General features: G+C 30.8%; 2 pseudogenes; one reads left to right on the top strand and one right to left on the bottom strand.

Moving 5' to 3' along the window:
- The first annotated feature begins 2,774 nt into the window (after positions 1–2,774).
- On the top strand, positions 2,775–4,112 carry LOC107003862 (annotated as a pseudogene).
- Positions 4,113–6,332: 2,220 nt separating this feature from the next.
- Positions 6,333–7,892, bottom strand: LOC107004417 (annotated as a pseudogene).
- Positions 7,893–12,589: the final 4,697 nt, after the last annotated feature.

The following is a 12,589-nucleotide window of genomic DNA, read 5'->3' as shown; positions in this document are numbered from 1 at the left end:
TATATATATATATAAATGATTTGATCAAAATTTTTTGCTATACCACTGCAAAGTATGGAGACAAATGAGAAAAAATGATTATAATTAAAATAGGATGGTTTAATTAAAACTTAGCAATTCTATAACTCAACCGATCCACATATATTTGCTAAAAGATTGTTCTAACCACATTGTTTCATTGTCACATCTACTTCCCATTGACTTTTATTAGATTTGATTGGATAAGTTGATTGATGACAATTGAATTTTATCATTTTCTTTTGGCACAACTTGTGTTGTCTTTGTACCATGCTTGAATCCTTTTCAATTACACTACAATAAAGTACCAATTAATATATAGAATAGAGCACATGGATGTACTAACTTCGCTCAGTTTGAGTGTTCTAGTTTGTTTGAGTACAAAGTTTAATAAATAAGAAGAGACTTTTGAAATATATGGTTAAACTAAAGATATGTAATTTTAAAATTTTTTAGTCTTAAACTTACAAGATAGAATATAGGAATTGTAAAGTAAATAAACATATAGAAAGAAATACTATTTTTGAGACATATCAAAAAAAAAAAAACCAAAACACTTAAATGTAGACTGAAGAAGTATATAAGTTCTAACATATTTATTTTGGATAAGGCGCAAGTACCCTCTAGACTATGACTGATATCAGAGACACATTTTAACTAAACTAAGATATTATTACTAACATTAATTCATTTTTTGTAACTTCATACACTTTTTTGGCTTATATGAAGACAAAATTTACCTTACTTTAATATATTCATGATATGGTAGTCCCATTTTGCATTGTAACTAAATAAAATAAGCTGTGTAGAAACTTACTCCTTTATTTTTGAGTTATCCACTTGGGGGGCCCTTTTACACTCGCCTTTACTTTGTTTCTTTAACTAGTAGTTGGACACGCACGTTGCGCATGTACTTTTTCCAGTGAGCATAAATATTTTTAAAAATTGCATTAATATATAATAAATATATTCATAAATCAAGACATCCAATAACTAAAGTGTAATCTTGAAGATTCTTAATCAGTACTAAATTGACTTTAATGTTAGTTTATGAGTTAAAATTTGATTTGAATTTGTCAAATTTTAATAGTTGTTATACAGATATTATGTTTTGATTAAAAAATAATCAAGTTAATTAATTCATAGATTACAAACTTAATCACTCATATCATCAATTAACCCTTGTCCTACCACCACAATCAATATTACATTTCTAAACAAACTTCATTTTATATTTATTCGCAGTTATAATATATTTTTGTTAGAAAAGGAATTAAACATTTCTTTTATATTTTGTGGAATTGTATCATCAATGTCATACTTGAAAAATAAAAAGACATGATAAAAATAAATTATGACATTTGAGTATGAGTTATATAAATTCTGAATGAGAAAGGAAAGGATAAACTATGGATCAAATAACTAAAATAATCAACTGAAATTAAAGCAAAGAAAGTTAATATAATTTCATGAGTAAAATAACCAAAATATGATATTGTATTCATTTCTTTTTTTCTTAACATGGGTTGTTATCCTCCTTTATTTCTTTTGGATGAAAACTCCATTAAAAAAATTAAATTGAAACAAAGAAAGTAAAGCTGAATAAGTAATAAATATAACATCACTCAACATGTCAAAGCTCATAAATACATTTTTTACTTTTATTGGTTTATGATGGCTGTTATAAAATTCAATACTTAATTAGCTTTATACACAAATAACTCACATGAATCTGATATGAAAATTCGAAAAATTTGACCTACTATTGACAAATAATAATAATAATAATAATAATAATAATAATAGTAATAATAATAGTAAAAAAAACACATACAAAGAATCGTGCTAACAACAAATTCATGTCAGAACGAAATGTGACTTACCCCATTTGTATTAGCACAACTCAAAGTACAATTCTATGAGATCGTCACTGAAGCATCTCATCAATTGCTTTTCCCTATAACAAAAAAAATTATCTCATAAGCTATTGAAACAAAATTACAAATTTTATTTTACATCAGAGATAAAAATCTTAAACATCAGTCAAACATCATAAACTATATTATAAGTAAGAAGTAAGAAACAAAATAAAAAATAACTTAAAATAACATGCAAAATGTAGCATCCGAAAGAAAAATGTTTCAATGCTCTCTATCAAACTCATAATAAAATAGAATGTAAAAAACAAGAATAAATACATATATGAAATGAAAAGACAAGGATCACAGTGGGGAATGTAAAGAGACAACAATTTATTTAGAAAATTAATAATGAGTAATTATCTTTTTAATGTATTTATTCATGTAAAAATATATATTTTAAGTACAATATGATATGATTATTATTTAATATTTTGTTAATTTAATATTTTTATTTAATATAAGGATAAAATGGTAATCCGACATTGTACTTTGATGCTTCCACTCATAATAATATATGATTATTGAATTGTGAAAGTAAAAGTTTTTGTCTTCATGTTGAGTGAAACGTCAAACGTAAATGAAGTTGTGCAATCACGTGTTTTGTTCTCTATATTGATAATTGGGTTAGTGAAAAAGTAATTGAGAAAGTTTAATAATCACTAGTCAAAATATAGGAGAAATTGGCCAGTCTTTTTTCAAATAATTCATTTTCGTAGTCAAACGGATGCACATACATCCTAACATAAACGTGTGGGTCCATCTCTATTCACATCCAGCAGGTAATGAATAGATACTAATTTGTACTATGGAATGTAACAACTAGCAAAAGAGAGAAATCAGTGGTCTTTTGTGTTTCCGTGTATTGGTTTGCAGATTTGAGAAATGGAGGTTGGTGGTGCATTTATCTCTTCAGCTTTGAATGTTCTCTTTGATAGGCTTGCACCTCATGGTGAGCTGCTCAAGATGTGTCAGAAGCATAAGAATGATGTTGGATCTCAAAGAAGCTGAGAATGACTTTGCTTGGTCTTCAAGTTGTGCTTAGTGATGCAGAGAATAAGCAGACATCAAATCAATATGTTAGCCAGTGGCTTGATGAGTTTCGACATGCTGTCGACGACGCTGAAAACTTAATGGAACAAGTGATTATTTTTTCCTGAACATAAAGGACAACTTGGAAGACACTATTGACACATTGAAGGATTTGCAATAGCAAATTGGTGACCTTGGCTTAAAGGAGCAATTTGGTTTGACGAAACTAGAAACTAGAACACCTTCAACTTATTTGGTTGATGATTCTGATATCTTTGGTAGGCACAAGGAAATAGAGGATTTGATTGTGCGTTTATTGTCTGAAGAATCAAATGGTAAAAATCTGGTTGTAGTTCATTTGTTGGAATAGGCGGCGTGGGTAAGACAACACTTGCTAAAGCCGTTTACAATGATGAGAAGGTGAAAGGCCATTTTGATTTGAAATCTTTTTTTTTTTTCCTGAGGCATATTATGTTTTCAGAATAAAAAAAGGGTTACTTAAAGAAATTGGCTTAAATGTTGATTACAATCTTAATCAGCTACAAGTCAAATGAAGGAAAGCTTGAAGGCAAAAAAGTTTCTTGTTGTCCTTGATGATGTATGGAATGATAACTATAACGAGTGGGATGACTTGAGAAATCTTTTTGTAGAAGGAGATTTGGGAAGTAAGATCATTGTAACTACACATAAGGAGAATGTTTCCTTGATGATGGGTGGTGGAGCAATCAATGTGGGAACTCTATCTAGTGAAGTCTCTTGGGCTTTATTCAAACGACATTCACTAGAAAACGGGGATCCGGAGGAACATCCAGAATGTGAAAAGATTGGAAGAAAAATTGCACACAAGTACAAAGGATTGCCTTTAGCTCTAAAGACACTTCCTGGTATTTTACGCTACAAATCAGAGGTAGATGAGTGGAGAGACATTTTAAGAAGCAAAATTTGGGAGATTCCAAATTGTTTGAATGGTATATTACCAGAGTTGATGTTGAGTTACAATGATTTTCCTGTATATTTGAAGCATTGTTTTCCTTATTGTGCAATATATCCCAAAGATTATCGATTTTGAGCATGGAAGATTTTGGTGAATTGCATAACTTGTATGGATCTCTATCAATTCTAGAGTTAAAAATGTGGTTGATAGAAGGGAAGTTGTGCGCAAAGATGAGGGAGAATAATAATGTTGACAAGTTATCTTTGGAGTGGAGTAGAAGCAGTACTCCTGACAATTCAGAAATCAAAAGAGATATAGTTGATGAGATATGCCCACACACAAACACAAAAGCAGTCGAAATTAGCGGATATAGAGGGACAAAATTTCCAAATTGGTTAGCTGATCCTTCGTTTCTTAAGCTATTAGAATTGTCTCTTAGACACTGCAAGGACTTTTATTCCTTACCCCCACTAGTACTACTCCCTTGACTGAAATTCCTTTACGTTAGAGGGATGCATGGAATAATAGAGGTGACGGAAGAATTTTATGGCAGTTCGACCTCCAAAAAGCCTTTTAACTCTCTTGAGAAGATTGAATTTGAAGATATGCCAAAGTGGAAGCAATGTCATGTACTAGAAAATTGAGAGTTCCTTGCACTTGAGAAGCTTTCAATTCAAAATTGTCCGATGTTGATAAGGAAGTTGCCTGAAAATCTTACTTCTCTAACAGAATTGATAATTTCAAGATATCGTGTACTTAATTTGGATATGTCCCAACTTGAGGGAATGAAGCATATTGTTGAATTATATATTAGTAATTGTAACTCTCTTACCTCCTTACTTTTTAGAATTTCGCCAATTACCTTGAAGACAATACAGATATCTTGTTACCAGAAATTGAAATTGGAGCAGCCAGTTGGTGAGATGAGTTATTGTAATATGTTTCTGGAGGAATTGAGTCTGCAAGAATGTGATGATATATCACTTGAGTTTCTCCCAAGATCACGAAAATTGAGAGCTTACTATTGCCCCAACCTTACTAGGCTTATGATTCCTACTGCCACTGAAATAGTCAATTTGACGAGTTGTCGGAATCATGAAAAACTTTTGGTGCCATGTGGGGGGACCCAAATAACGTATTTGAATATTTGGGACTGTTTTAAGATGAAGTGGATGCCAGGACGTATGCAGGAACTCCTTTCATCTCTTAAGACACTAAAAGTGTGGGATTGTTGGAGAAATAGAGTCCTTTCCTGAAGGAGGATTGCCCTTCAATTTAGAACAACTTGTGATCAGTCATTGCATAAAAATGGTGATGGATGAAAAGAGTGGCGTTTATCGAGACTCATAAAGTTAAATATAAAAAATTATGGTAGTGACCAAGAGATGAAGCATTTCCATTGGGAGTTACCTTTCTCTATTACATGACTTAGCATACACAATGTGAAAACCTTAAGCATCCAAGATCTCAAAAGCCTCACCTCTCTTCAATATGTACATAATGCTTGTTTACCTCAAATTCAGTCAATGTTGGAAGAGGGGCGGCTTCTCTCTTCTCTTTCTGAGCTAAATTTAAGTTACCATGATGAGCTCCATTCACTAAATCTTTGGCATTTCACTTCATTTCAACAACTAGACATATGGAATTGCCCTAATATCCAATCACTTTCCGAATCAGCATTGCCCTCCTCTCTCTTTTAGCTGACCATCTATGATTGTCCTAAGCTCCAATTACTTTCCGAATCAGCACTTCCCTCTTCCTTCTCCAAACTTACTATTTACTACTGCCCATTGCTCACATTGCTACTAGAATTTTACAAGGGGGAATACTGTCCAAATGTTGCTCAAATTCCCAACATAGTGATCGATTATATATACTTGAAGGTAACTATGGAACCAATGAGGTTGATTGGTGAAATATGACATTGGTAAACCAACTGCCCAGACTCGTAGCTCCGGTTCTTATGAAAACCAATTTTTAGCGAACTTTCAAAGGTCCCAACATTTCAATCAACTTTGTAAAATGATCAAATATGACTTGAGGCAACTACTGAGAGGGGTAAAATGGTAATTTTCTAAAAATTACCAAAAATGACCTTTAGGGTCGCTTATAATATAATGGGTTCAAAGTTTACAAAATTTTTTTGATTGACATTAAAATTACTCCTAAATTTGCAGCCTCTTAAGGGTGTGGTTGGTATGAAGGAAAATATTTTTCAATATTCTCATGTTTGGTTGGATAAAATATTTTCCAAATCAACTCATTTTCCTCAAATTTAAGGAAAATTATTTCCCTTCAAAAATTAAGGAAAGCATTTTCCTTCCTACCAAACACACCCTTAGTTCTACTGACATTTCATTAAAGGTGTGACAAATCAAATTGTTTTTGTGTACAATGGCTCTAAGTACACAATAAATTCCTAATTCTGTTTAGTGCATCAAAGCATATATATCATGGAACTCAAAATATAACTTTCTACCACAAGCAAACTCATGAACTTCACCATTAATTTCTAATGAACTGCATCCCGATTCTTTCACTATATGTTTCTTTTCCATTGAGATCCTTTCATCCATAGGTTTTTCAAACAAGCCGGAGGTTGCATACATATTTTCCATCAATACGTAGCCACTGCTTTCATTCGGATACAACTCAAGCAAATTCTCAGCTGACCATCTGGACAACTCCATGTTCATATGGCTCCTACAAGCCGATAACAAAGAACCCCATATGACAACATCAAGGTTCCATTTTCATACTTCTTATAACCTCTTATGCTTCTTCAACTAGTCCTGCTCGACCAAGAATATTGACCATACAAACATGGTGCTTTGATTGATGGTTAAATACCATATTCCATTTTCATTATTTGAAAATAGTATTTCTCTTTATCTACCAATACTGAGTGATTGCACGGGGTTAGTACAACGATGAAACTCTCAGAATCCGGTTTCAGAATTGAGCATTGTAGACTCGTGAATAACTTAATCGCGTCATCCTCAAATCCATTAGTATCTAAGACCAAAATCATAGAGTTCCAAGAAGAAAACCCTTTATTTGAGACACTTACAAAAACATGCCACACCATTTCAACGTTTACACACTTGCAATACATGTCTATAATTGCAGTAACAAAAATAACATTCAACTCCACATTGTTCTTCCTAACATACTTGTAAATTCAATTCCCTTGTTCAAGTGCTCCTAAGTGTCCACAAGCATTAAACAAGCTCACCAAAGTGAATTCACTAGGCTTAATATTTTCCTCTTGCATTGTGCTAAATAGTTCCAATGCTTCATTCCACTTCCCATTTCTAACAAAACCACTTATTATACTATTCCAAGAAGCATCATTTCTAGTTGGTATTTTACTTAACAACCGCTAAGAGTTATCTATTTATCCCTCTTTATCTAGGACAATGATCATGGAATTCCAAGAAACAACATCCTCAATCTCATCATATCAAACAATTCCCTTGCTTCAACCAAAAAACTACAACCTAAATACATATACAACATAGTATTTCATATGAATGTGTCAAATTCTAGGCCTAGTTTGATGATTCTCCCATGAATTTGAGCTCCATTTATTGCAAGACCACCTCGAGCGTACGCCGAAGGATAAGTAAGCAAGTGTGGTTGTACTTGTGAATTTTTTAACATTCAATGAAAATATGAATTGCATACTGTGGAATTGAACTCTCTGAGAAACCTCTAATGATAGTATTCCAAGTTAAAAGAGTCGAATTTTCTGTGTGAACGAAAACCAAGTTTACATAATTGAAGTCACGATTAGGGGGAGACTTGGCTGAAAATGCAAGGACGCGGCTAGATGCTATTTTGTCCTTGACTAGACCACTTTTTATGAGATGAGCATGAATCTTTTTTGAGGTCTTTCATGGTGGTACATTTGGTTTCTACATATGAAGATAAGGTTGATCTAAGATGAACTTAGAAATGGAAGTTGATGAGCAAACACTTGATGACATCTATGTTTTTGATATCTAAGGAAGTGGAAAATTTATCAAGAATGTGTAGAAAGAGAGCAATTTGTTATGTATGAGAAGAGATAAGGTATGTTGGTCCTATTTGTTCTCAAATCAACCACTTCATTAGTATCTCATGCCCCATACCAGCAATATATATATATAGTATGAGTTATATTAAAATCGTTATTTCCTCTAACATCACTATTATGAATTTATTTAAAACTTCTATTGAAATAAAAAAACATATTTTGCATAAACTGCTCAAGTATTATCAAATTCATCATGTATTAATAGAAGTTTTGTCAATTAAATAACACCTAAAAGCATAATAACATAAAAACGAAGAAATCTTTTTTAATAACAATGCAAGTACATAATTACATAAAGTTATGGATTGCATACCAAATCCATTTTTGACAACCATACCTTTAGCTCCAAAATGAAAAAAAGAAAAACTTAAAATCATTACTTAACATTAAAAATATGTAAAGAAATATCTAAGTCATATTATATACTGTTAAGTTCAAAAATTAAACTTAACAGTATATAATATGACTTAGATATTTCTTTACATATTTTTAATGTTAAGTAATGATTTTAATTTAGGAAAGAAGCTATTTTGTAATTAAATATTAGTATTTAAAAGAAGCTATTTGTTTTTTTCTTTAGTTAGCTTCTTGACGACATGTATTTATATCATAATTTAGGAAGGAGAAAAGGGAATACTATATGATACAAAATAAAAGAATGTGATGACCTAGGATGTGATTAAATGGTATTTATAATGATATTTGATTGACTGTTCGCCTACCAAAAAATTTTAATGGGGCACACTGAATCATGATAGATATATTTATTTTAGTTTATAAATTCAAAGAATCACAAACTTAAAGAGTTTCATACATTATTGTTTCATGATAGATAAATTTATGTTAATTTCAAAATTCAAAGAATCACAAAATTCGAAGAGTTTTATAGATTATTCTAATTAAATTTAATATATTTAATTATAATTATAATGTCATAAATAAAAAAAATAAAGTGTAGTTGTTGGATTTCACATTCTACTATTTTGTAATTAAATATTAGTATTTAAAAAACAAATTAATTTCTTTTGATTTAGTTGACGGGCAAAATGTTAATCCAACTTGGAATTTCCCAACTTATAATAACATATGATATATATATCTTGTCATGGTATCATTATAGTTTGCTTTGGTCCGCAATGATACCACCACAATAGAACTATATATTGTCCTTATATCATTGGTGTCTAATTTAATTCTTCAGCGACACCTTCACCTTCATGATACCATGTTAATCATAGTTTCTCTGTTAATTTTATTATTCATTCACTGGACTTTAAGTACTCTCCAAAATTCTTTCACATATTTGGAAATGGATAAAAGTCCTAATATACCCCCAAACTTTATGTTTTGGAGCGATATACTCCCCGTTTAAAAAGTGGCTTATATATGCCTTTTTATTTAACAAATTAATTTTAATAAATTAAAAATTCATTCTTTCGAATTTAATTTAAGAAAATACCATGTAACTTTTAAAATACCCCACCTTCCACCATACCTACCCAATTCTTTTTTTCATATGATAATAATATACTCAATGTAATCCCTATGTTTTTGGGAGGTTGTGTGTATAATGTCTTCGATCCCTTGTCAGGACTCAAAAACTCGAGTCAAGATGATATATACTATAATTCGCACTAGGTAATCCAATTTGTACCTAGAACAAGTAACATGAATACATGGAAGACACAACAATTAATAATAGATGCATTATATGATTTAAGGAGATGGCAGAAAATATATAAGAAAATAAGCCAATACATACAATCAAAAGAGATCCAAAAAAAAAAAAAAACTAGTAATCACATGTACAAAGCTACTACAAAGGAATACAAATTTCAAAGGTAGACAAAAAATATACAGACTTGTCTCATATGCTAAAGACTAGCCTACAACTATCACAAAAAGAGGCAAACTAAAGAAGTCAAAATCTCACCCTTGCCTCTGAATACCCAAACAAGTGGCTCAATATAAACGCGGATGACTGTTGCTCTGACCTGCACTACAAAACTAGATGTAGAGTGTAGTTTGAGTATCAAATCTTGTGTTCTTATATACTTCTTTTTTCTTGCTCTTGTTCTTTTTCTGAGTATTAGAAGTCTCAACAAATTCTGTTAGAAAAGCTTGGTCAAGTGTTTTAGAAGTGTCACGACTCTCATCGCCCAGGAAACGGTGGTGTCTAATGTCTTTAAAAACATTGTACTTTCGTTATGGTTGTATGAATTTTTATATATTTCTAACTAGCAAGAAGAAATCTTTTAACAACTTTCACCTGTTAGAAAGAGTATATAAATTAGGGTGTAATCTAGAAATGTCAAAATGTGATAAATCCAGAAAAAAATGTCTTAAATTGAGCCACAAGTATCATGTCATATCAAATTTGTCATCTGGAAGACTTGCATTGGAAAAAGAATAATCCATAGATTTTATTTAAAGGGCAAATCTTATACTATCGATGAATAAAACACAGACTCTGGTTTATTTCATTATATACTTTTATTATACCAAAATAGAAATCATCTCTAGAATTGTTTTTACTTAGTGCTAAACTGTGAGTTCAAAATTTTAATTCATTTCCGGCGGATTTGTCAAAGCCTATTATTATTAAGAACATGGAACAAAGTCTAAGGTTATAACAATTCACTCGAATATCATCTCCAAAATCTGGAGTGCTTAATTCAAGCCATTTACAATGCAGGATCTGGACTTGATCTCCACAACTATTAATAATGCAAAACTCCACAACTTCCATATTCTCCAATATGTCTATGATTGGTTCTCAATAAACTTTAGGAATGCAGTCTGTTATCTATTAATAATTTATATGACATCACACCTATAGTTTATCGAGGATATAATTATAGATAGAAGGATGTGCAAGTTGCATTTAATGATACGCGATTAGTAGGTAGTAGAGTGTAGTCTAACTTTTCAATACATACTTTGTATAGCATGGAAACAACTACAATTGAATGAAACTATTGCCTTTCCCCTATTGAAACGTTGTTTGAAGTATCCATTGTAAGATTGATTGATGAAGTTATGTGTAGATACTACTAACGGAAATACACGAGGAAGAGAATTAGTATGCAAAGAAATTTTTCATCAAAAGATTTTGTCAGCAAACTATCTATATTTCCAATCAAGGAAATGGTAAGGAACATATCAACATCAAAAATATTATAAGTCTCTTTGTAATTCGAGGACATCAAGGACACATGCTTGGTGGGGTTCATTCTGTTGAGGAGTTTCTAAGACAATGAAGCTAGTGACAATATGTTTTGCAACATTGATAAATATTAATCACCTTAAACTGAAAATGAACAAGCATTCATAACAAGTCAATTGTATAATAGATACCAAACATTTGGTAAGACAAAAAAAGGAGGATACACAAATACACATAAATATTTTATAAGGAAAATGGGAAAGTGTAAATAAAAGGGTGAAAAATTTACTAACTCTTAGATCCACCAAGTTCATATGTAGCAACAAATCTTTTCTGCAACTCATCACTGTAATGCATGCAAAATGGTTGGTCTGGAAAAATTGATGCAACGACATTAAGTTTTTGATTAACTTTTTTGTCTGAGTTGATAATACACAAAATAAAAATAAAAAATACAACGATAATAACTATTTAATATCATTAAACACTGATCGAGAATATAATTGCCATTCTTGGCAACATGAGAATGGGGACGGGGAAACATTGTTTCAAAGCTAGAGGAAAGAAAATTAAGAAAGTAATTAAAGAATACTCAACACCCTATAGATATAGGGTAGTTTGGAGAAACCCCTTGGCCTGCTTTTATAGGTGAATTTCCAAAAAAGAGAGAAGTTTCTTTAGTGGAAATTCACCTATAAGGTCAAGAAGTTTCTCCAAAGTACCTCATATTCATAAAGTGTTGAGTATTCTTTAAATTCCTAATTCTCTTTCGTCTAGCTTTGGGAGAATGTTTCCCCGTTCCCATTCCCCTGTTGTCAAGTATGGAAATTCTTTACTGGTGTTTAATAATGATGATATTAAATATCAGGATCCTTTTATTTAATTTAAAATTTAAGACTTATCAACTAAGATAAAAAATTGATCTAACAACATACCTACCATTGTTGCATCGATTTTACAAGAAAAACCATCTTGCATACATTGGACTGATGACTTCCGCGTAATTAGATGTATTGTTATTGTTGATGAATTTGGTGGGGTCTAGGGGTTAATAATTTTTACCCTTTTATATCATTTTTCAATATATGTTTTTCTTCATTTTTAACTTTTCTTTGTAATATATATTATATTTATGTGTGTGTGTATCTCTTTTTTTTTTCTTTTCAGATATTTGATATCTGATTTAGTTTTAGCTTATATATATATATATATATATGTAATTAACATGTTATAAAAGGTTATTTACTTTCAGTTTTAGGTGATTAATATCACTTAATATGAGCAATAACAAATAATTAAATTGGAGTTAAGTGATAAATCATATATTTTCAATGAATAAAATATAAACTCTTATTTATTTCATTACATTTTTAATATACAAAAATATAAATTACATCTATAATTATTTTTACTGGTGCTAGTTCTAAGCAAGAAATGTTCTG

Source organism: Solanum pennellii, chromosome 11, assembly GCF_001406875.1.
Source record: "Solanum pennellii chromosome 11, SPENNV200".
Classification (NCBI taxonomy): Eukaryota; Viridiplantae; Streptophyta; class Magnoliopsida; order Solanales; family Solanaceae; genus Solanum; species Solanum pennellii.
The sequence above is the reverse complement of the archived record's forward strand: the minus strand, read 5'-3'. Positions and strand labels throughout refer to the sequence as shown.